Genomic DNA, 27,326 nt, shown 5'->3' on the forward strand with positions numbered 1-27,326 from the left:
AATTTTATGGGATATTTGGGTGATTTTACGGACTGAACTCACCTTTATTATTATTATTGTTATTTTTAAGCATATACAAGAACTTGAAGAGGTAACAGCATAGTATAAAAGGGGATCCACAATACATTTAAGGCAAAACTTTCTTTTACTGACAAGTAGAATAGTTGAAATGTGTTTATGTTCAAAACGTTCAAAGCAGGGGCGAGAGTCTATCCTCTTACAACAATGACATCAGAATAAGTCACAATATTCTCAATTAGGTGGATAAAGGCTACAGGAATAGCATTTTTTGATACTCTCTTTGTGTACAGTTTATAATCAGAACGTTCAACAAAGCTGGTGTGATCCAGCAGAACACCTTTACAATCCATCAGGTCAGTTACAAAGACCATTCCCTCGTCAAACCATTCAGCTTTAAGTATTGACTTCCTGTTCATAGCTATTTGTTATGTATCCGTCTGTGAGTTATCTGATCTCTTGTCAAATAAAACACATTTTACTGAATTAAATCAGTCAAACGCTGGTTAACATTTTAACCTGCCTTTATCAACCACATAAACAAAACTTCCCATCATGCCTCCTGCTTCCCACATCTTAAAGACACAGATGTAATTATAGTACATGAAAGTATTGTTCTATTGTTCCACAGAACCAAACTGCAGATTTAAATTATGTGTGAATATCATTTTCCAAAAGAGTAATATTTGACTATGAAATTTAGACAGTGCAATCTTATTAATATCGAAATCACACCTCAAAGCTTTCCAAAAATAACCCTAAGTGGCGTTATGTGAAACCACATGGAATTGGAACAAGCAAAAAAAAAGTTTTTAACCAATTCTAAATGATACTATCAAGCCTTCAAAATCTAATCTGGGACATTTTTAAATAATGCATTTTATTTCTCCATAGAAGTGTAAAAAATAACTCTCCTAATATTACTCACAGAAACAAACAAGGAGTGATGAATATTTTAACTTTTTAAATACACCTTCAGCTTTAGATAGAATAACTCCTCCAAATACTGTGAGATCTTTGGTGAGCCAGTGACTTTTTTCTGATCTGAGTTTCTCCTCCTCCTTGCGACCATCCTTAAATATTGTTAAATTTCAATATTCACCTCGGTCTGGGCATTTAGAGAGACAACAGAGCTCTCTGGACAAGAGTGGACAGGCAACAATACGCATTTCTTAATACTGATTTTTTTGATTTTTTTAATTTTAGTCTAATGTCAATCATACTTTTATCTTTGTAAAAAAACAATACAGTATCGTCTGGGACTAAACTCACATGTAAGCACTCAAAACAGCAGCTAGAGAGTAAGATTTACGACTTATCGCTTGAAGTCGTCGCCCCGTTACCATGACAACTCCTTGCTCCGGTATTTGAATACGATTCCACTACGAAGAGCGCACTACTATTAAAACGCGTTATGCAGCATTTACATAAACAAGCCTTTTAGAATCACATTAAACACTTATTAAATAGCGGATCTGAAACTTCTTTTATAGTTCTTTGTATTTTAAGATTTTGTATCACTCAGCTTTTTCGTTTAAAACATCATTGCAGTATCGTTTATACTTACTGTGTTCTCTTTGTATTATTTTATAAAAACACAAGAGGAGAGCGCTGTCACTGTTAATCGAATTTAATGCTGCCATGTGAAACACTACAACATTTTATCGAAAATTAAACATTATTTACATGAAAAAACATGAAATCAAAGACCACTTCGAGCTGTCATATGATTAAAACAAAATACTGTATATACACGCCGCAGAGGAAATTTTAGCTTCTAAACTTTGTGGCTAACACACTTCTGGTATGAATGAACAGCAGATAACCCAATGTCGCGAATGCAGTAGGACAGAATGAATGATTTCAGTATCTCCATTATCTCACAGCCACGGACAGACAGGGAAGAAATTTTAATAAGCGCTTTCAATGTTGTCTCTGAGAAACCTGTCCAGTCAACAGATTTGGCCTCAGTGCGCCACAAAAGGCAATGACTGAAGAGCGTGAAAGAGATAAAGGTGAGCATAACATCAAAAACAGCTTTTCGAGACGAGTTGCATCTCAAGGGGAAATATCAATCCACTGGCCTGTTAACTATTTCTGTTCATCCGCCTCAAATCTGCATTGCAGCTCAGTGAATGACAAGATATGAAAGTGCTCATTTATCCTCACCATTAGCACCACTTTTTTTTTTTTTTTTTAAACGACCTTAAATATTCAAATCCAATTAAATAAAAATGTTTCTTAAGCACCAGATCGGCATGACAGAAAGTTTTCTTAAAAAGCGTGTGAAGCTGAAGACCGATAATGCTGAAAATTCAGTTTTGCGTCACAGAAATAAATACATTTTAAAACATAAAATGGCCGTTTTCTACTGTAATTAAACTACAATAAATAAATCAATAAACCGATTTGAAATGTAAATAAATACAGGCTTCTTAAGCGTAAGGGACCTCTTAAAAAAGAACTGTATTGTAGACATAAACTCATTGACTGAAATGCTGCATTTACAGCATCTTTTCGGCAGGGTCTGCTTGCTTTATCACGTAAATAGCAAAATTGCACTGGTGTATATCAGTTTCCATCATGCGCCATCTCCGACACAGCCTTAATTGAAAAAACGAAACATTTGCTGCCTATTGATTATCTCATTGTCACAATTTCATTTAGAAGCTGGAATGAGTGACGCTGCCCAATGTGTCCAGCTGGCCCGGAGCCAAATCTAATGGGACGGCAGTAAAACCACAGCGTTATGAAAACGATTAGGTCATTCCGGTTTAAAATACATGCCCATACGTTTATGGTAGCAATTACTTTTTAACAGTGAAGATTCATTCATTTTAATTCCAAAGTGTGTTGGGAAAAACACGAGTTTGGTTCATTTTCTATCCAAAAACAACCACGTTCTTGGACTGCTCTCTCCCCATCAAGCCAAAAATAAACAAATGGCACTGTTATTATGACAGCCAATCAATGGCACCTGGGAAAACGGTTTTCCTTCTGCATCTCCTATATGTGGTGGGTACTGTTGCTTTGGAAACTGTGTTGTGGCTTTGTGTCGTAGCCCCGCGTGAACATATCTCCACAGGACGCAAAAAACACAGCGATTAGCGACACACTGCGCCTTGCTCCCCACACCTCCTTACCACATACCGACTCAAAATGCTCCAAGCATTTCACCGCAGGAGTCAGACACCTCCCGAGCTCACAGCGTCTCGAATGTATCGTCAAGATGTTTCTCCAAAAATACATTTGGATAGGGCCACCTTCAGAACAGCTGGAGTGTAGCGACATTAGGTCTGTACTGTTTAGCCTCTGGTGCTTTGTATCCTTCCGAGATGAAGCCTCGCAATACACGAAATACCTGTAAAGGTGAATTGTTTTATTATCTGGTCACACTTTACAATATGGTTCCATTTATTTACCGCATTAGCTAAATGAGCTAATACTTCTAAAGCATTTATTCGTTTTTTCTTAACCCTTGTGCTGCGCTTTTCTGTTGCTGGACAAAAATGACCAGCCTTTAATGACCTCCCATTATATGCTATACAATTTTGTTTTTTTCTGGGACCTACTGATAATAGGCATTAATCTGCATTCATGCACCTCTGCTTTTGAGCGAAAAAGCATTATTTGTATATTATTTCGGCAATATTCACTCCAAAAATAAGGTGAGTGAGAAGAAAGCGTAAAAAATACAGACCTGTGCTAATCGGAGGAAAGAAAATAAGCTGATCAAATAATTGAATCCAATGGCAGGCAATGAAATATAGCATAATGACATTTTTAAGCTATTTTTTTGTAGGACGTTTATTTAATAGGCCACAACCAAGTGAACCAAAGGTTTTATTTAATGGATCTAGTTGCATAGCTGTGTTTTTATTCACTAATGCAAAACTGCATGTACATCATCCCTCGCTTCGTAATGGTTGGCCTCCACAACTAAATTTCAGCTCGAAAGTATATATTACATGCATAAAAGGAACCTTTACTTGCACTGTACGTCCTGTTTTTTTCTGAAACAGGTATTATTAGGCATAATTAATAACTGTGTTAGATCAGTGGTGTATTTGTGTGGCCTCTCTGATCTCTGGCCTCCATTTCCATTAGCTGTATTTTTCTAGAGGGGCGTCTCTGTCGCAGGACTAAATGAATGCAATATGTCATTATCAAGAGGGGCCCGGACCATATTTTCCAGCGGTGTTGTGGAGAAAAACATGTTTGTATCATACAGCGGTCAGTTATTCTAGGCAGAAATGTGTGATTACTTCCTCCCCAAATCCAGCTTGACATCCGTGGGTAGAGGTTCAGTCAATTGATTTTCATCAGTTATGTAGACACAGGGCAGACAGTTACATAACCAAAAGAAAGAGAATTTAAATCATTTACCCTGGGCTGATTCGTGAGGATGAGATTGTCTCACGAATGCTAAGAGTGGATCTTATAAAAGGCATACGGAACATTTCTTTTAAAAGAATTGCAATTTCCATGGTTTCTTGATAGGAATTAATTCATGGATATGATAGTTATGAATTACATCACTGTTATATACCATGTTATAAAGTGCACTCATTCAATCCCATAATGCACCTAAATAACGTGATACACTAGCCACTAGCATCATGCTGAACGATTTCTTTTCTTGTGAACAGATGCCATTTGAACAAACGCAGTGGATAAAATAACAATGCAAAGTAATAGCAACAACTAATGATTGTATGCAGCGTAATTTATTGGTCAGTGGACTATATTAGTGAAGTAATATAGGTCATATTTAATGAGGCTAATGAGATTACCGCCAATGCCTCTTTTCTGTTAGCGCTCCTATTGGCCAGAGTCGCAACTGCATGGTAAATGTGATCCAGTAGCCTAAGCTAAATTATTTAAAAAATAAATGATAAAATAAAAAGATAAGAAAACACACAAAACATAAAAATGCCCCCCCAAAATGAACGGTGGATAACAAAATAATAACAATATAGCCTGACAAAATTATAATGATAATATAGAAAACAAAAAAATAGACAAAGAAGGATTTTAGTTTGTTTTTGCAATCATATTCAGAGCTTCATATTCAATCATATTCAAAGGTCTAAAGTAGTGTCAGAATCTGTTAGAATCAGAATCACGGCGATACATGAAACCCCTCACCTTGGTACCTTCACTAAGCACCAACAACACTCGGAGCGTCTCACTGAAGCAACATCTCCTCAACCCTCCCTCTGGTGATTACAGCTGCACGAATGACAACATCCACACATGTGCTTGCTCTACTACCAGACCGTTCGCTTTGTGCGAGACTCCACGGGCATTCGCACCGGAACAGGTTGTTTGTTTTAGTTTTCTAGGTCCTCGACAGACGCCGGGCGCAGGTTCGTTCCGTAGCATCGCAACAGACAGAATGAAATAAGTGTCTCTGACCGGAACGCAGAAACAGCGCGAGAACAACCACTCCGACGTGAGCGAGGACTAAAACTTTTGAAGAAGAGAGAGAAAAGATGTGCTCATGAGACAGTAATCCGTCTTAACAGGTAAACGTTTTTTTCTTTATTTTTCCAACTGTCAGTTTAAATTCCTTCACATATCGCTGTATCAGTGCCGCCGCGCGCTCGCGCGCGCTCGCGTTATCTCATCCGCAGTAGCGGAGCTCGCATACTAACTAACACGCTGCGGTGAACTGACGGTATATAATAACGCATTTAAAGGCCTAAATAACAATAATTTAAACGAGCATTGTTACTGGCGCAACTCCACTGCTGTCTATACTCGCACACTTTTTAGAGTGAACGCTGAAGGAGGACTTAGGTCAAGCCACAACTAAGTGTTTTTTTTTCGTTGAGACGTAACATTACGGCAATCTTTCTCTCTCATGGTGGCAGCTTAATAATCAAATGTGTTTTTTATGCGCTGCGATACTAAGTAGGCTGCTATTTTGCATTTATTAGTCACGGTTGTAATGTGAAGATCTGAAGTTGAGTGGGTGAAGATAAGAATTTGTGTTTGGTCTCAGTTAATCTGCACTTTAGCTTTTGATGGCATTAAGCAGTGAAGAATGTCTGCTTTAGGCTGCTTGTTTTTTGTTTTTAAATCTCTGGTGGTCAGTTGCCTCAGTAAAAGCTTCATTTATCACCACCTTTGACACATCCATCATGTTGGAGCTTCTCTCGGGAAAGTGCTGTTTCTTAAAGGGATAGCTCACATTAAAAAAGCCCTGTCGTTATTTACACACTTCAATGTCATTCTACTGGGAAATTTTTCACATAGTGATGCAGCATAAAGGCTTTCATTTTACGGTTATTTCCTTATCTCTAAATGTATTTGCATTTTGCATTAAGGCGTGTTCTGACAGAAAGCAACATCTATTTTGCAAAAAAATTAAAGCCCACATTAAATGTAGCTTGTTATACATTAAAAGCATGTTTAGAATTCTACACATAGCACAGATGAGTGTTACTTTAGTATTATTTATATACTATTATAGTTTTTATTTTAGTTACATTTTTATGTTTTTTTGTCATTTCATTGGTTTTATTTTTTATTTTTATATATATTTTTTTATAAATATTACTATTTGGGTTTACTTTATATTAGTTAATAATTGTATTGCTTTAACTGAAATTTAGTTTCAGTTATGTATTTATTTTTATTTTGCTATATTTTATAATTAATTAATTATTGCAAATTAAATTAATAATTTTGCTGAGATTCTATATATTTTATTTTAAATATTTTTAACTAACAATATATTTTACCAGTTTAAATTCTACTAGTTTTAGTTTCTGAAATTTGTGTATTTTAATATTTATTTTTAGTTTAGCGATTTGAACTAAAATGGTAAACAATCAGCAGCTGTTTTTAAGGAATGTTTATATTTTACGATTTCCTTTGCACATAAATCATATTTACAGTAAATAAATTTGTTTTTATAGCCTTCAAATGACCATTATATGGGCCAACTTTGAGCAGAATGTGGAATACCATTTTTAAAATTAAAATATTTTAAATATAATATATTTAAATATTCGATTAATTCTTTTTTGTGTTAAATAATAATAATAATTTAAAAACTTTAAAACTTTATGCATAACCTACCTATTCTTTCACTCCTCTGTGTTCTGTTTGATTATCCGTCTCTTCATGCTGTAGTTTAAGGTGCTTTCACTGATTCTGATTGCCTGTAACAAACATTCTGCAGGGAAGATTACAGCAATAGAAGGCGCTTATCCACTGTATATTCAAAACAGAAAGTAGATTAGCGTCAGTCTTTCGACATTTTAAACAATCGCTAACCACCCATCAGATACGCAAGCGAAAAAGTGGTTCCATTTTCCTGTCTTAGAGTTGTCACCTTAATTACACTTCTTTGAAAAGCCTAACAACTACAGCAAAAGAAGGCTTAAAATGAGGCTATATCTGATTGCGTTGCAAAACAACCCTGCAAAGCAGGTGGACGAATGATTCATACCGTTTGTCTTGTTTGCACATCGTTGTCCTGACTAATAGCAACTGCTCCTTAAGATGTAACGTGTACTATAAAGGCTGCAGCTAATCACTGTTATGATAAGTCATTAAATAGCTGATTATTCTCTGAATTCTTTTTCAATACGGAGTGCAGATTCAGGCTGTACGTCTATATGCAAGAATATTACGGGGTTACAGATATTTAAAGCGAAACAAATTTGCATTACATGTAGAATTTCAATTAAATACGGTCAATTTCAAACCTAAATTTAATGGCTAAAACAAATATTTGACAATGCATTTTTGTGCTCTATATTTTACAGCATAAAATAGTAATAAAAATCATGTTTAGAGTTTTTATGCAATACATTACAGTGTGTTGTAGTGAATATGCATGTATTAAAAAACCGTCTCCTACTTTTTCAATTAAATAACTTAAATTTATTGTCCAACATCAAATATTATTATTATTTTAGTATGGTTATTTAATGTATTTTATTCAATTCTGTTTTTATCGAGGGAAAAAAAATCAACATCATGCTCAGTTTTTATCCAATACAGTAAAATTAATTTCTATATAAAAAAAACAAAACTAAATTTGAATGAGGTATGGTTATTTTAAACCGAAACCGAATGCCTGACAGCAAATGATTAATATTTTATCATCCACATTTCAAAATTATTAATTGCTGTGCAGTGACTTTAAGTAGGATAGTAATTTCATTCCCACTTTGGAACTGCTGCAGTTTATTCACTAGCCGAAGGACTGATGGTCATTGCGCTCCGTCATCAGCAGCTTTTCCTGGCTATGCCTGGTCTGTCACCAGCAGCTCACCTGGGAAACGTCTCAGAACGCCACCCTATCAACTGAACAGCTTACATCAAATTACAATGCATGAGTGTGGGCGACTTGTGTAAACATATCTCTGCCGAGGGAAGTGAATATGACATTTTTATGTTAAGAGCATTGCCCCGGCATTCCAGGGTCTTACAGATGTAGCCAGCTATTCCCTGTGCTCTGCAGATTAGAGGATTAAGAGATATAGCCTAGAGTTTGTGCAATATCCATAATGCCTCAGCAGTAACACAGACACTAGTGGAAAACGCACGACGCGCTGCTCTCTAATGCGCCAAGAGACGCTCACGACCAGCTTCTGGTCTGCGATGACTGACCTCCGTGCCTGTGGCTTTGTATTTTGTACTTTTGTTGACTGACCCACTTATTTGTCTGTGGTAACCCTGCTGTGTTATTTTAAAATACTACAGTGAAAGCTACAGTCAAAACAAAAACTATATAGTAGGGGCTGGTTGTCTTTTTTTTTTTTTTTTTTTACTACGATTTCTTTTTTCAATTCAGGCACATATTCTACCTACACCTATGGACATTTCTGAAAGAAATACAATTTATTGATGGCATGTTAACTATTTAATGGGGCATTTTGTCACACTATATGGGGTAAATTCACTAATTCACTAATCACTAATACATTTTCAATTTAAGCTAACCCATATGCAAATGTAATGTACATATATTAACATTTATTATATGAACTGTGTTATCAAGATTTCATATTGATATATGATATATTATATACACATATTACATTGAATATTTTTGGACATATGTCACTGTGCGCATATATCCACCCCCCTCAATACATATCGATGTTATATAAGTAAATGAGTGAAAGACAAAAAAGGGTATAGTCATAAATTAAAAAAGTTTTCTGTTTAATTTTGTTGTGATTTAGTTTTTCTGAACAAAAAATAAATATGATAATTTTTCCCCTGAGTTGCAGACAACGCCCACTAAAATGACATTCATTGTAACAGTTTTGTCAGGCATATTTACGGCAAAAATCAATTTATGACATATTAAAAGACTATTTACTTTTATTTTCATTAAAAAATTGTTTATATTTTAATTTTACATTTTTAACATTTGCCATATCCTGGGTTTTGCCCATTTGTCATTAAGATGCTTCACTTATTTAAAACACAGTAAATAGCATTTATTATGCTCCCTTATTCTTTTATATGTTTTAATATGTACAAGTCTGAATATATATATATATATATATATATTCAGACTTATATTGATTATATATATATATATATATATATTCAGACTTGAGATTGAGTTGAGTTTTAACAAATATACAGGTTTCATGTTGAGCTCATTTATATATTTATACATATATACATACATACACACACACACACACACACACACACACACACATATATATATATATATATGTGTGTGTGTGTATGCATATATATATATTTTTAAATATATAAATGAACTCAACATGAAACCTGTATATTTGTTAAAACCCAACTCACAAACCTACTGCAACAATCATTTGTTTGCTAGGCAAACAAGCCTCTGTGACGACTAACCCCAGTCATCTTTATCCATTCATTTTAAAGTTTGGTTTGATTGTGTTGTGTTGGCTTGCAAATCAAGAAATCCATTCGGCTTAATTTGTTAAGCACTCATTAGAGCTGGGAACAGGTTTTCGAATTAAGACTGGCTTACTTCTATCCTTGAATGCCAGACTGCGGGGCTGGGTTTTCATTTGATTTCACGCTCTTATTCAATCCTTTGTACTAAATGAACCTTTGAACTAAATGAAGTAGCCAGTGAGCTTAAATTTCTGAGCCGATGCACTGATTGCTTTTCTCGTTTGCATTGTTTCTAAGGAGTGAGACCGAGAACTCTTCAGACAAAGGACAAAATCAAATGCAGCATGATACTCAAACAATAGAGAATTTGATGATGCATCGCCCGCTTCCAGATTGGAGTTTGTTTAGAAGGCGTTTGCCATGGAAACAGGCTTCTGCTTTCGTGATGTTTTCTTAAGAGTAATTGAGATTAAGTCAACACAGTGCACAAAACCGTTTGTTTAACTGTTAATATCCAAAGAACGTTTTTCGCCAAGTGACTAGCTACAAGCGGCGCGCAAGTTGCTCAAGAATGAGGGAATCTTATAAGCCAGAGTCTTTTAAACCGGATCCCTGTCCCTCATGGAATGGATTTGAAACATCGTTTTAGCTCATCCTGAACGCACTGTCACCTGTGAGATAACGACAGACTTGTTTTATCATTTGTACAATTAGCGCCGCCATCTCAGGAGGCTTCATAACGATCCTTTTAAATCAACTTATCCTCAGGAACCGACAAAGGAGCCCTGCCTTAGAGGTAATGGAATATTGTCTAAGTTAATAAAAGCACGCAATCAATTATTCGTGCTGGCTGTAAGTTGAAAATAACTACTGAAAAGAACAGCGATTTCCTCTTTTTCTTGCGCTTAGTCATAAAGACATCATTGAAACCTCATTTAAAGAAGCAGGGTTGCTAAAAATTCTTTGAGGTTTGTAATATTTCACCGGTGAAAAAGAGAATTAGGTGACTGCTCATAATGGGTTCATTGCTCCACGGCTCTCTGAATAGTCTTTCCTTTTGGTACATGTCCGTTTGATTGACTTTTGTTCTCATTTTCCTTCGCCCTTCTTGCCAAGGCCAAATGATATTTTTAATTGATCGCTATATCTCTTTAAAATTATAGCTGCGATAGCCTGTGACATCATAAACTACAACTCCAGACAGAAATATGGAAATATCAGCAATTTTTTACGATATTTAGACTTAATTATTAGGGAATAGATGCACGTCTGTGCCGACACCGTGTTATGATTCTAAACTTTAAGCAAAGTTTAGTTACCGCTATTTGACGACATTTTGCATACAACAAAGAGGTTAATATAAACTGTAAAGATGAATGAAGTTATATGCAGCAAGTTGTGGGAAGTTGTTGTTATAGAAATACGACTTAATTACAGTGCATTAGCGTTGAATTAAGAAAAGTGTCATATGATAGACAGCGCTTGTTATTAGGCTGATGAGAGCAGATTTGCTGTGCTTTGTTTTTAGGCCATTAGCAGCTTTATGATTATTAGATTTGTCAGGAGAGTGACGTGCATTGTGCACTGTGGGCCAGGTGTTGGATCCTGCTGTAACCAAGTAATGAATAGTGGCAAAATACTGTTGACAACAAAGTAAACTATTGAATCACTTTGCTTAATACCCTTGTCATCCGTGTGATTCAGACCGACTCGTCTGTTAGTTTTGAGTGACTACTGAATGAAAGGTGTTTTGCGAGGGTGGAAATTGGCTACAGGGATGTCTAATGTGGCAGCTTGTCAGTCATTGCATCATGGTTTAACATTGCGAAGGATCGTAGTCTGTCACGGACGAGGAAAGAGGCACGAGGAAATTCTCTGTTCACTCTCCATTCATCTTACCGAACACCTTAATATTCAAGACATTCTCAGTACTTTTCATTAAAGTCAAACTGTTGCATTTCAAATCAGTCTCAGCATATCTCGCTGGAAATATACATACAATATGACAGCTTGACTTTGTGGCGCTAATGGATTTGTTTTGCAAGTAGCTTGATAATTAACTCTTGAAGTTTTTGAGTGCTCATAATTTACATTCATTTTCTGTAGCTCCACCACAGTGCTATTGCTTGTGTGTATATATATATATATATATATATATATATATATATATATATATATATACACACACAAATATTTTCGAGAATTTTTTGCTAAATGTTGTATATAGAAACATGAATGTAGTTTGAACTGATTTTACAAAAATTAACAATTAAATATTTTGCTGTTAAAATTAAAATGATCTGGATTTTAACGGGAAAAATGCTACAGTAAAAACCTGTTAAATAATGATAAATCCCTGTAATATTTAGAGGGAAAAACATTAATTGATGTTCCCAAATTTGCATTTCAAATTTAGTTCGAGTTTTTTTCTTTAAAATCACCATGTTTATTCGTTTTTCTTATCAGGTATGTTTATTAGGGCTGTATGTTACATCTAATGTTGTATTTCAGTTTAATGAGTCTCACCATGACGGAGTTTAGTGTTTGTGTGAACAACACCATGCACCTTCTATATATGTTACTATTTAAAAGCTGCTTGTGACGGGCTTTGGTCCATCACGGGACTTTCTCAACACAACCTGCTTTTGGTGGTTATCATTTACGTTTTAATAATTATTTCTGTCTCGTATTATACTATCTATATTAGTTACGTTTAACTAATACGTTTAACAATAAAGTTTCAACTAAATTCCTGCAAGGGTGTTGGAATGCTTTTATCAGTTGCAAACCAGTTCGTCTGACAAATTGGAACAAACACTGACGTAAAAAGTACTCAGGTGCACCAAAAGGAGAAAGGAGAAAAAGAGCAGCAAGTTGTTACTGAAAAACCAATGTTTCAAAAAAATGTAGCTTGGGAGATTGTTACAGAAACTAAACCGAGGTGACAGCTAACATCACTGACAGCCAACATGCAGAGGAAGCATTTCAGTATTTTTCTTCCTGAACACCCTAAAAATATAATTGCCCGGAAAACAGCTACATGGCAGCTTGAGAGACATAACCCCATTACAGCTGTCATTTTTTGACCCATCACAAAGACCTGGCCAGAGGTGCTGAGGCCCAGCATTTCCTGTGCTGCATTCAGTCAATCCTATTAGAGCATTACAGCACACATCTGCATGGCCTACAGACCTGATCCCTGAACAGAATGGAGCCACTATTTTGTATAATGCTCTCTTATTTAATCCCTCACCCAGACGGTTGAGCTCTGCGGATGCTGGCAGAGGTCTTGTTCTGCTGCCCAGTTGCCTTGCTCCAGTTCTCCTCCAAACAAGGTTGGGCCCTGGTTTACTGGTCTTGTGAATGAGGGTTCTTCTTCATGTTTGGCTCCCTCCAATGTTTTGTCTTCTTGACAACATTATTTAAGATTCGATTCAGCTTCATTATTGTTATCATTGCATGTTATCTCAGTAACCCACTATTATTAGACAGCTGGTTGTGTAATAAATTAATCATCAGTGACAAACTCGCTGTGAATAGAGTATCTTTACAGAGACATCAGCCTATGAATTCAAACTTTAACTTTACACTGCATCCGTGCATTGGCTAGCAAAAAAACAAACAAAAAACAAAACAAACAACAAGGAACCGGTATTTATTTATCTTCCAGGCAATTAATCTTGATGGCAGGTGCCACGTCTACACCATTTTGCATGCAGCGTAGTGTATTGCTGTTGGTAACCAAAAAAAGCTAATTGCAAATTAAAAAGCTGAAATAATAAAAATAAATAATAATAATAAAATCGTACATGTGTGTGTGCGTGTGCATGTGTGTTATAAATAAACTAATGTGTAATATCCGAGGCATCTAAGATCTCAGATGAAGACTCAAAATAAATTTGACTCAAGTCAAATCTAAATAAATTCTATAAAAATGGTATACTGTATAAATATATAAACTAAAGTGACACTGATGCAAAATCACAAATCTTCGGGAAATATGTGTAATTCTGTTTTATTTTTTATTAAATGAAATTCTAGAATTTACCAAATAAATAAATAAATAAATGTTTGTTTGAATATGTTTACATTTTTAGCATATGTTAACAGTAATCTAATACCCAGCTCTTTCTCTCTTTCTCTACCCCCTCTTTTGCTTCACAACTGAAGATGTACTGCGTGCAAATGCGCTTGCATTGTGAAAGTCCGCCTTAACAGTTCCCACGTCAAAAGAAAGCCATTGTTAAGGCTCACAGCTGCCTCCCAGAGTCCCTAAACATTTTCCCTGTCTATTTAGCCCTGCTGTGTGCAGCTCATGAACCCACCAACATGTTGCGGTAGTTTAGCCATCAGTGGCCTGAGAGAACTGCTGTTTGCCCAGCTCTAATGGCCCTGTCCATTTAGTGGACCTCATCTCATTTCCTTGCTTCAGAGGCTGTGGGAAAGGGTTGCTTAGCTATGTGTGCGTGCGTTTAAAAGTTTAGCTTGTTTATGTATTTATTCTGCACGCTTGTGGACAGATCTGTTCAGGCGAAGCTCCAGCATGTTTCAGCGGTTTTATGGATTCCTGAGCGGACGAGTGTTCCGTCAACCGGCAAACTATCCAATGTTAAATGGTTGGGCTTGCAAAAATAGACTGACGCACACACACAAGTGAATACAAGACATTTAAGAGCGGAAAGTGAGTGTTCAACAAGCAGTAAATAAAAAATAAGGTCAAGTTTGTTTGTGTGCGCTTGTATACATCTGTTTGTGCATTTGTCTGTGTTAGTCTTGACTCTTTTCCCGTTTTAGAGCAACAAAGCATGGTTCGTTTCATCGGCATCTAATGGTGCGTTATTGCTTTTTTCACATTATCGAATTATTAATTTACTAATATAGCAAATCGCCACATGAATAAAGAACAAGAAAACTTTCACACTTCACTTGATGTACCACACTTCAGGGTTTTAATGAGTTCCACCATTTCAGGGGGTATAAAAATTAGTTTGAATAGACTTTTTAATTGAAAACCCATTTCCACAGCATAAAACTGCAGGTCGGAGGACCAGCTGGTTGTGGGGCTGGGTCTGGCTCGCTTGGCAGCTCGCTGCCACTGAAATGGAGAATTATTGTAAAACAGAAGGGATGAAGAAGCACATGCCAGAGGGTGATCAGATCATGGCTCCTTTTTTTTTTGCCCGACTGTTTCAGAAGTCTCATTCAACTCTGAAACTCTCTGAGCTGAAGCTCCATATGGCAAGCAGGACCTTTAGTGATCCGTCAAGCCACTTACCGTCCACGGAGCAAGTTTCATATGTGGCCTTCAAGAGGCTATGGACTACTGAACTGAGGGAAAGAGTTGTTTGTTTTTAATAGCGGCGTAGATGTCTAATGAGCCCTTGAGGCTTAACAATTACACTGGTAGAATTAAGTTTAAATGGAGTTTTGGATTACTTCAGTCATTACATAGCGCCAGTATGAGTCAGAAGACGTGAAAATGGATGTGAATGAAAGATGTTGGCGAGGCTGAAGAAGAAGTGAGTTTCACTCATGTGGGTAAATAACATATGAGAGCGTCCATGGTAAACAAAATAAAAAAAATCTACTTTAAAGAAGTAGTAGTCTTTTTAAAGAAAGGCATCTTTTGAATGTATTTATTTTAGTTTTAGATTATTTTGAAAAAGCTTTCAAATATTTTCAAGAAAAGTTAAAACTAATTATATGATGAAATATCATGTGATCTGAACATGTGTTTTTTTTTTCTTCTTAATATTCCATTTATCAAAGAATGCTAAAAAACTGAAAATTGTCCTAATAATTGTTTTATATAACCGTCACAATAGGAAATGTTTCCTTAAATCAGTATATTAGAATGATTTCTGAAGGACCATGTGATATTGAAGACTGGAGTAATAACTACTGAAAATTCAGGAATAATACACGTTTTAAAATATCGAAATATAGAAAACGGCTATTTAAAATTTTGTAAGAATATTTCACAGTTACTGTTTTACTCTATTGTTGATCAAATAAATGCAATTTTGAGAGACCTCTTTCAAAAATATTTCATAATTTTCTGTTTAATATGTTTATTATCAAGTTTTGACATTTTTAAGGGTTTGTATTTTTAACTTTTGCTATTTGTTTATACAGAATCTGTTCTTGTAAGGTGTTCTATAGCTCAAATGAAGTGTCACACATGTAAGTAAATACAGCTGTCCTGCGTAAGCACCGAAGGAGTGCGTATGAGACTCAGCGTTACAGTGATCCATCTTCGCCAGGTTATGAAAAAAACACGCTAAAACAAAGGTTTTAATATCTCTTTTTGTGTAACTACAATCTCGATAGCATTTCACATAGATTTAAATGCCCAGCAAATGTTGCTGCAAATGTTTATGAGCGTGAGAGATCTTTCATTTAACAGCATGAGGTTAATGCTCCACAGTATAATAGGTTCATAACACAGATGTCTTTTTCTTAAATTAATCTACAGTAGATCTTTGTGTGCACTGTGGCGTGCTGTGTGCATTTGTGCTGTGATTTTGAATATGGAAATTGTGTATATTTTCATGTATAGACCACGCAGAGGTCCATAGTAAGACATAGTAAGTTCTAGCTTTTCTTGTATTGGATATTACAGATTAACGTTTTCATAAAAAGACAATTTTATATTCCATCCACACTGAGAAAAAGAGACTATATCTTTGCTCAGCACGCACAGAGAAAGTGAAAATGAGTGAACTGAGACAGTTGCGTTATTGAGTTCAAACACCACACGGATCTTTTTTTTTTTTGTCATTCAGTCGTCGATCCACTGGCAGTTTTAATTTGTCATTCACATGAATGTAGCTAAGGTGATAGATACGAACCCTGTGCCGGTAACTTTTGTTTAATGTGGGAGCCAGGCTGGGTAATGGAGAGAGAAAGTCATTTTTCAGCACGGTCAAGTACTGCATTTAAATAGCCATTTTCTCTTCTGTAATTTCCAAGGCATTAAAATGGCTGACTGCTTCATTACTTGAGTAGAATCTGATCACTTCAGTAGGATGTATCTTACTGCTCTCCAGGGCAATCTTCCAAATAATGGCGCAGAGGCCTATCTTTCTTTTGTTCGAATCTATTTCTCACTCTCTCTCACTTTAGCAGTTTCATTCCACTCTTTACCTCACTAGACAAATGTAATCATGACATTTAAATGAATGAAGTTGGCCAGTGTAAGTATTACAGTAATTGGTTGTAAGTAGATAAATCTGAGATGGATTCTACCTGCACTAAGCCGGAGGAAGATACTGCGGACAAAAGGATATGATGTATATTTGTCATACTGTGGGAGGCATTTCATAGTGAGAATAGCTCGGTGCATTAAAGGGGTAGTTCATCCAGATATGAAAATTCTGTCACCTGTTCTTCTGTTAAGCGTGAATAAATATATTTTTAAGAATATGATAAGCGTTTCCCATTGACTTAATCACAACATGAAAAAAAAAGCAATAAAATAGTCAGTGGAGATCAGAAACTGTCTGGTTTCTTCAAAATATCGTTTTTGTGTTCAGTAACAAACTCATACGGGTCCTTCATTAAGTCCGAGGCAATCTGTGTAGTATGCTGGAGAGCTGATTGATTTCTGTCACAGCAAATGGGATCTCCTTTCCTTCCCAAAACTATATTTACACTATCCACTCTTTCCTTCAGTCATTTTTTTTGTGGCCTGTGGGGGTGACCATTCCAATTACTGCCACAAGCTTGTTCCTCACAGCTCTCTCAAACACAGCTGCTCTCACACCGGCCATTAGCATGCTGAGGGGGTCTCAGGCCTGATAAAAATGCTGATTTATAGACCGGGATGAACATTAATCCCTGATTGCTCTGTAAATTGAGTCTTATGAAATGAATTATGTCCCAGCTCTGTACAGGTGATAAAAAAGTGTCTCCTGGGGGCTTCAAACCCAAATGTGTAATGTGCTCCTGACTACCTTAGCATGTTCTCATCGTATTTACATATGTAAAAATATATGGTAGAAGAACGAAACCTAGATCCAGACCCGAGATGGACCATGAATGAAAGTACATTTTTGCATTTCTTACATATGGAGAAACAGAGTCTGAAGCGGAATATGTGTATGAAAGATGCATTTATGAACTTTAATTAACTAACCATTTGTTGATACCAGATTTAAGTAAACAACCAAACTTTGCGTAACATTTTTTGTAAACAATTTGAATAACATACACTATCGTCACTAAGTCAGAAATGTCAGAATTTTGGGTTTTTTTTGGTTGAAAAGAATTTATCAGAAGTAACAGAATTTTTTTGATGTTTATAATGTTACAGAATTTTTTTCACAAAAAAAAAAAATTAAATTAAGCAAATAAACAGTTTCAATAAGAATATAAGAACTAATAAGAAATGTTTCTTGTGCAGCAAATTACATTTTGAAATATATAAAAATACGAAAGTTATTTCAAATTGTAATAATACTTCAGAATGTTATTGATTTGATCATAAAGCAGCTTGCAATTGCAACTGTAAAAATATTATGTTTGTGTCAAGAATTTGTGAGAAAATAGTGTTCAAATCAGCCAAACATTTCACACATATTGTTGCATGTTTTGGGGGGCAGTGATTTAATAGCATTTTTAATCACCATTTGAGCTGAAGCCAAATGAGTTTGAAGTGCCTGCTGTTTTCCTCAAGCCGCTGGTGTCATCCACTCGGCGCATGACTGTGCCTTCTTTTAGAGTTCAGACCCTCTGAGAAGAAGCTCGCTGCACATGAACACTTTAATGAGACATCATGAGCCTGAACACATAGTTTGAATTTTTAAGCTGCCAGAAGATAAAAATGAGAATACAGATAGTTTTTGTGAAGTACCGTGAACGTATTTTACTCTCTAGATCCTTCAGTCCTCTATTTTGAGACGTGCAATTAAATGCATCAAGATAAACATCACAGAAGATCGTCTCATGTTAAATGCATTGTCATAAATGAAGAATAACTTCATTAGCACCATTCATCATTTTCACATTTTTAGAACACAACATAATTAAAAAGTTAATTAGTTAAGTATAAGCCTTCATTTCACAAGTATGAGTCAAGTCAATTTCAAATGATCAAGATTTCAATTAGCCTTAGTCAAAATGAGAGTTCAAACCATGTTGTCAAGAGTAAGTCTTAAAAAGTTAAAAGTCATATTTTAGTCTATATATATATATATATATATATATATATATATATATATATATATATATATATATATATATATTATTGTGTAAATAAGTTTTTTTGTATAAAACCAAAATAAACAGCTACAATTTTTTCTTTGAAATATGTTTTATAGGACTCATGTAGTCATCGCTTGAAGTGGGCGGGAAGTGACTCATTGTCACCCTGTTTTATAACAAAACTGTCAGTTTTATCTACATAACTACGTCTAAGGTGCAGTTATAGCTTTATCTTTTTGAACTGGATAAAAAGAACAGGTTCAACACTTCTTCCTGCGAATAACCCCGTGAAAATGGTAGAAGTGAGATGAAAAATGCAGAAATTTTGTATCAAAACTGTTGTCTAACTCATCACATATTTCAAACACACGTTGCAGCTCAAGGACATGTTTTCCTTTGATTTCCTTTTTGGATTACTCAGTAGATTGATGAGCTGTTTGATGAGCCGGCTGTTTGTGTGTATTTGTGCTATGAGTCATTTTTGTCCTTTGGGTAAAAGCGAGGGATGCCATAGACAGTAATAAGTAGAGACAGATGAAATGTGCTAACAATATGTGTAACTAGCAACAGTGTCAAAACTTGATCTAGTACTTATTTGATTTACTTGGTTGATTGTACTCACAGAATTGATTTCAAGATCCACTTATTCATTTTTAGATTTGTTTATGATGCTGCTTTGTCTGACATTATTTTCTCTTTCCATATGTGCATATTTATTGTGTGTGTTTCAATCAAGGATTTTTCAGAGACTCTTTCTGTAGGTTAAGTAGTGATGGCAGTAAGTGGCAAGCGTCTAAATGATTTACTCAGGAATACTTTTAACCAATTTGTTTAATGCTCATTTGCTCAGGATTAAAATTGAACATCTTTTTGACTGGGTTAATGAATCATTCACATTGTGAATCATTTAAAAACACTGATTTGTAGTTATGGTTGAGATTAAATCATAAGCATTTCATTCAGAAGCACAAGGGGCCTCTATATAAGGCACTTAATCGCTTGTTTAAATTGTTCAAAACACCAATTTATTCATGAACGAAATGTGTGACAATTTGTATGAGCTAGTCACTGAATCATTTACTCAACTGATTTGTTTAAAACGCCAATTCGATCGTGAGTGAAAATGAACGCTTTCATTAGCAAGTCACTGAATTCAGTGACTCGATTAATTCATTAAAAAACAACTAAACAAAACAAAGCAGGAATACAGTAGGCCTATAGATTTATTCATGAAAAAACAAAACAAGTGACAACTCTTTTTTTGATTGAGTCAATGATTCATTCACTCTGCGATTAACTGAAAAATGTTCATTCATTCAAAAATGAAACAAGTAAGCATATTTAGTCATTATATCATTCACTAAGCAATTCATTCAGAAATGAAATGAATTCACAGAATCACTGACTCATTTGAGTTTATTCACCAGTTTATTCATGACTGAAACAAGTGACCATTTTAATGAGTGAGTCAATGAATCATTCATTCACAGTTGATTGTTTTAAAACACCAATTCAGACATGAGTGAACAAGTCACTAAATCAGTTACTCGCTCAGCTCATGCAAAACACACAATAGATACAGCTCTTTATTTTTATCTGGGTTCATTTTGAGGTATTTTAGTTGACAAAGCAAAAACAGACAATTAACTGGCAATATGACACAATATTAACTTGTTTACTGATGTACAAATAACAATGAATTACACAGCTGAATCACTTTGTTAGCTAAAAGACATTATATAAATAAAATATTATATATTCTTGTATCATTTCTTGTTGTGTGACCTAAATGTGTATCTCGGGGAAATAAAAAACAGCCGAATGAAGAAAGAACAAGAGTTTCTTCCCACAGTGGGATTCACTCTGGCTCCAACAAAACCTCCTCTAACCCATGTTTCGTTCCTAATAGCGTACAATATTTCTGACATCCTTGTGAACAATCTATAGTGCTTATTCGATTAAAGACCTAATTGGAGTGAAAAGTGCCATGGCCTGGGCCGTGGATTAGCCGGGCTTTGTGTCAAGAGCCAAGTTTGGACCACATCCAGTCAATCATCTGTTACTGAACGTGAGGATAGTGCCGAGAGCTGGACGCACGCCAATGGCTTTTTACTGAGGGACTCCATCAATATCAGGCCTGGCAGATAGCACTTTTCCTGCAGCTCTAATTCACTCTCTCCCTTCGCCGCAGAACAAGCCTGACCTGTTTAATCAGGGGAAGCCTAGCCAGCATGTATATCTGCATCTGCTCATGCCTGTCTCCCGACAAAAGTGCCGTTTGGAGAGGGAGCATTGACCTTCTCTATTTTTCTGCCCACTGCTTGTTGGAAGACAGTTCGTTTGGCTGGGGTCTGGCAAGTGTTTGTTCTGCGTGCAGTCCCAAAAGTATGAACAAGATCTTTTTTTTTCCCCTCCTAGATGCTAATGAGATTAAAGGGAGCACAGTTGGAGTCAAACACTTTTATTTTTTACCCTTAATAAAATGCTGCATTTACCAACCACGTGGATTAGAACCATTGCTTGAATTAAGAAGCAGAGTATCCACATGGCATTAAATGAACATCCTGTGATTATGCAGACCACATTCGAACCGTGAGATGCGCGTGTGACTGAATCTGAGCGATCACATTGATTTTCAGGAGCTTGGTGAGCCATGATTTGGACAGGATGCATTGCGGGTGTCAGGCTGTAGCTTGAGGGTGCTGATCCTGCTTCTATTTCCCCCAAACCTGCACTTACACAAATAAATTACACTGCGTTCATTCATTTAGACCAGAAGAGAATGGTTTTCTCTCAAAATATTTTCTCCATTTGTGTCATCTGTTGGGGGTTTAGAATCCTTTGGGAAATGTTTGAGTTTTTTTACAGTTAGGGAGCCTTGCTATTGTCGCCTTTGGCTTGCTTAGTTGGGTTTTAAAAACACTTAATATTCAGTAATAATTTAGATTTGACTGCACTGACACTATGAGAACAACATTTATAACAAAACTTATTTGAGCTATACGATTGCACTATGGTCTTTTGTTGAGCTGCATCTGCATTTAATTTGTTTCATAACTGATGAATATTTGTAACGCTGAAACTCTTTTTGAACTGATTTGAAACAAAACTGAACTAAACAATGACAATACTGAATTATGTAGAGCTTCTTATAGCTGAATTAAACATCTTTCATAATTCATGGACTTTATGCAGTAACTGAACAGAATCAACACTAAATGTATTTGAAGTAAATAAAAATTCCATTGTCATTTTAGAGCTGCTTAAAGCAGAATTTAAATTTGGCTTATATTTGAGGTTTTTTTTGTCCTGCACTGTAAAAAATGGGAACCTGGAATGGTTACATTAACTATTTCTACCATAATGATTATAGCTGATTAATACCTGATTCATTCCACAAATTTTGTTGTATAAAATAATATATTTACAGTATACCAATTTTTTTTACTTAAAAATGTGACTTTTGAATAAAACAATCAGTATAGGGTGTAAATAAAGGTGACTTAACTTACACACATCCCATAAACTGGTGAAGCAAGTAGCATAGTATAGGCCTAAATTGAATGTTCAATCCAATTGGGTAGCTATCCGTTTGATTAAGATGCATGAAGTGTCTTTATGCGAATTCATTATGTGTTCTAATGGACTCAATTATTCCCATTCAAGTCGGTGTGTAGGTGTTGCTGCAAGTGTGAGGAAACACATGTAATACTCATTATTCTTAGAAGCAAAGTAGCTCAATTTATAGCGAAATAATGTATGGTCTTCATAAATCTGCAGAGAAGTGCCGAAATGCTGCTATTGTAACACTGGAGTTATTATGTTCTTAACTGAAGTATAAAATCATAGACTTTGCGGCCATTCATTTCACGAATTTTCAGAAACATCACACTTCACTTCTTCACAAGTAAACTTATATTACTATAATTAATCATTTGAGGATATTTCACCATTCGCTCAGATGTATAGCTACTAGGAATTAGGAAATAGCTTCATATCAGACGAGGCGTCCTTGCAATGCCCTCACGTGTTCCCTCTGCTGCTCCAAAATATACAGTTGCCTTTGGCAGACGTTCTGCCAAACTAAATGTGTGGTTACTGCGCTTTCCTGAGCACAGCTGCTCCCCATTTCATTAGTGTACTGAGGCAAGTCTTTTTCCTCTCTGATTAAAACTAAGAGCATGTTGGCCGCGGTGTCTAGCGCGCTCCGTGCTTACCAAAACAAATCGCCGACTGCAGGAACCAGCAGAGCGCAGAATTGGCCTCCTCTCCTCCTCTCCTCCTCCTTTCGTTTCCGAGGCCCGCGGAACCCCTCCTTCCTTATCTGCCTCGTGTCTCCTTAGGCTGCCTCGGCCTAGGGATTTGTTCAGGGTTATTTTTACCATTAGAGGCTCCATTACAAACATGAAAAGGTCAAAAAGCACATGTGCACATGTAATTGGGCCCTGACCATTGTTAGCACGGTAGAGAAGAGAGAGCCGCCAGCAGCCTCCCTCGTTTGTCCGGGGAGTGTGAGCTTTTAATTATTTAGCCTGAACCTATTTGATCGATGCCGAAGAACCGCACTTCTGTACCTCCTGTGGCACAATACCAGCGTCCCGGTTCCACGCTTAAATATTTATGAGGAAAGAGTGTAAGGAGTTTGGAGGATGGTTGAAAGGATGGAAATTGAAAGAGGATTCCTCAAGAGGGTTTCTCTTTTTTTTCTTTCTCTCTCTTTGACTCTAATGAATTTTTGATTATCAGAAATATGTAGACATTTCCATGGAAATGAAGTGGATGAAAACGGCCGATGATTATTTTAAGATCAATGGAACGCCGAGTATCAAATTCCGAAATTCTAGAGACGGTTAGGTAATTGTGGAGAATAGCTTTTATTGCACGATTTATTGTGCTCACATGCTTTTAATCCACATCTCCCGTTACTCTATAATCACTGATCATGCCCTTTTATACTGCACTCCGTTTTGCCCTTTAGAAGCTCAGGATTTTCTGCCGTTCTCATATCAAGCTCCATCTGAATAATTGATCCTGATTCCATCCGTCAATGTCTTGTCTCTGGGTTGCGTCAATATTAAAGGTCTCTCTGCTAATCCTCCACTTTATTCTGTGCATCCAGAAGGCTTTTTGGACCTGTGTGAGGCAATTTCTTACATTTCTAAATGGAAGTTTGAGGGGTTTTCACATTCTTTAAAGATCATTGAATTATATGCTTATTGTATATCTCATTGTGTATCTTCTGGGAAAAAATTTCAGTGTGCTACCGTTAATTAAGTGATTAAAAATCTATTTCAACCTGTGCCCTTTTTTATGAGCCTTACGTCCACAGTTTCAAAGAGAAATGTCTGCTGTGTGATGCTAAAACACAGGTTCAATACATGAACCCTGGCATATTTTTATTACGTTGATATAGATATGTTTGAAGCGTCCCAGTCGACCAGATCAAAACATATCATTTTCTTGCCGCTTATGTTTTTTAACATTGCTAGGCAATGTCTTTCACTCGTTGAACTAGCAGTTATCAGTTTAATAAATAAAGACAAATTGAGTAAATGAAGCAATTTATGTATGCTGAAGAGCATACAACAAGCAACGTAGAGTCTGATGGTGGGGAGATAAGTAATGTGTTCTGGGTCTGACGGCTCATCTGACAGCGATCAAGGATCAAATTTATGTTTTATGTTACTCATGATTGTTCAACATTCGGATTAATAACATTTTTGACTTGCCAATTTTATTGTTTATAGTTAGTTTTCATGTTGCTATGTATAATTGGTCTGCCTGTTTCCTGAAGAACAAAATAATCTGAGACCATGATGTAGTTCAGGGGTTAAATATAGGGCTCTGCAGGACACCGACCGCCCAGGATCAAATTTGATGACCGCTGATGTAGGCTAATGAATATAACCATTTTTTTGAATACCTAAAATTTATTGTTGTTGTTCTTTTATTCAACTTATAAATTATACAACTAAACAAATAAATCATTCATTAGGAGAATTTGTGCACTTGAATAAATTGTGGTGAATAATTATTGTTCATTAGGTTATTGACTATGCTATTTTAATCATTTAAATAACATAGTGTATATTAATATGCCTGTATTCATTAATGACGTTGTATTATAATATTACACCACCCAAAAATGTATTTCCTTTTCTAATTCTCATTTTCAATGCAGGCTTGTTTAGCTCGCGTTTAACGTTATGAAAAGTGATTAGTGTAGCATAAAAAGCAGTATAATGATTTCATGACACTTCTTTGTGAAGACAGTGGCATAAAACAGTGAAATAATATGTTCTTCAGCCATATAAGAACTGCCATATAGTGTAATGGCAAAATTTACCTTGCTGGTGGTTTTAGGCGTACAGGCGGTTCTAGTGTTAAGGACACATATGCTACCGAACAAGCCTACTGTCTGAAAACCTATAGATACGAAGTTGGTTAATGTTCAAAAGCATCAGTTTTTAAATATCCCAGCAATTAATATTGTTTTGAAGTCGTAACATGATATTCTTCAAGTAATTGTGTGAAAATGATGCTTTATTGATCGAAACTAAATTTGTGTGAAAAGAAATGCCTCTTGTTTATTTCTTTTGGAAACTGCAGTGATATGTATTTATTGGTACATATTTCATGTCTCGCTAAAAAGTGCACCAAGGTACGTTTATGCCATGAGACCAGGTAGGATTTAAAATATGATATAGCCTAAATATTAGTGATGTGGTGTTGCTTACTGTTGGAATTCATCCCAAAAGTTTTTATTAAAGATTCATTTCTGAATAGATTTGCTTGCTGCTTTGAAATATGTTATTCAGTTGGATAGGAGATTTGAATTTGTAGCTGTATTTGCATAATGGACAATAGCCAGTAGGTGGCCAAAATGCACCCTTTACATTGGTGTAAAAAAGTTTATATGATGCAGGAGAACATTTGTATTCACGAAAATAGATATAAATTAAATAAAAGAAGTACATAATAACATCAGTTTGAGTTTTAATAGCTAACCTATAACTTTTATTTATCTTCATTCGATTTGTGTGGCTGCACACTTTTGGCCTTCGTGCATTTTTAATATTCTACATGTGTCGACATAAACTTAGAAAATCGTTAACAAAAGTCATTTCACTAGTTTGAACAATTCTAGTTGTTATTTGTTGACACATTTCACTATGTAAATTAAATTGCAACATGGAATTGATTTTAAACAATGTTGAAAAGGCAGTGATTAGCATAATAAATTTTCAAGTGGCGAATTGGTCGTTGACTGTCTGAAACCCCTGTTTTCAATCAATCAAGCAAATTTGGAGCTGTTGTTGGTAGGAAAACAATGTTTCGGCGGAACGGTTATTAACATTTTAATGAAGTTTTTGCTCGGTGGGTTTTCATTAGATGACTCTGCTTGACTTCTTTTGTTGGGGTTGCTGACAGATGCTATTTAATGGAAGTGCTCTACCTGCTGTGTCCAACATCAAATGCACCTGCCTGATAATATCAGCTTCTCAGAGAAGCACAGAGAGCCATCTTCACCTTATTTCAATGTTCATTTGGACACTGAACTGAGATCGACATTGCGATAATGATAAAGTGGACAGGTCACTCTCTCTCTCTCCCTCTCTCTTTCTCTCCTGCTTTGTAATTGGTCAAAGTGTGGAAAGCCTCAGACGCTTTTATCTTTGAGCACTTTTATAGGACAGACAAATCTGATTACTGTCAGCCCTGGTCTTCAGATGCTGGGAGAGTCCATTAGAATGGACTGAGAGGGAGAGAGGAGGAAGGTAAAAACATATTAGGTGTCTTTGTCAGTGGCATTTATAACGTAAAGGTCACATAGTAACAATATTTCCCAGTAATCATTGCATGTGTTTGTTCAGTGTTACAACATGTTATTCCTTTAAGGACTGACTGCTAACTTTAACCAGTTTTTACCTTTAACATTAGATGTATTCACTCACATTGAACTCACATGGATTTGTAGATTTGAGTCTACTCAAATACTTTATTTCAGTTCAGAATTATATTTTATTATTGATTGAGTGCAGTTCTCTTGGTCACATGGTAAAGAGATCATTAATCCAAACAAATTCTGTCATATTTTACTCATCCTTATGTCATTCCATGATTATATCTGTTGGGGTCTAAGTAACCGTGCACCCCATTAACAGCAGAAATGGACATTTTTCAAATATCTTAAAAAAACAACAACGTCCATCTGTGGTAGTGACCTGAGCAATCAT

At 35.8% G+C, this 27,326-nt stretch overlaps 1 protein-coding gene across 1 annotated transcript in view; it reads left to right on the top strand.

Moving 5' to 3' along the window:
- Positions 1-5,231: 5,231 nt before the first annotated feature.
- The window catches only part of tenm2b (teneurin transmembrane protein 2b), a 341,968-nt gene continuing 319,873 nt past the window's right edge, over positions 5,232-27,326 (top strand). Inside the window, exon 1 of the mRNA XM_043221672.1 lies at positions 5,232-5,546. The gene's annotated coding sequence lies outside the window, so the exon portion shown is untranslated. The remainder of the gene's footprint in view (positions 5,547-27,326) is intronic.

The sequence above is a fragment of the Puntigrus tetrazona genome, chromosome 21 (genome assembly GCF_018831695.1).
Source record: "Puntigrus tetrazona isolate hp1 chromosome 21, ASM1883169v1, whole genome shotgun sequence".
NCBI lineage: Eukaryota > Metazoa > Chordata > Actinopteri > Cypriniformes > Cyprinidae > Puntigrus > Puntigrus tetrazona.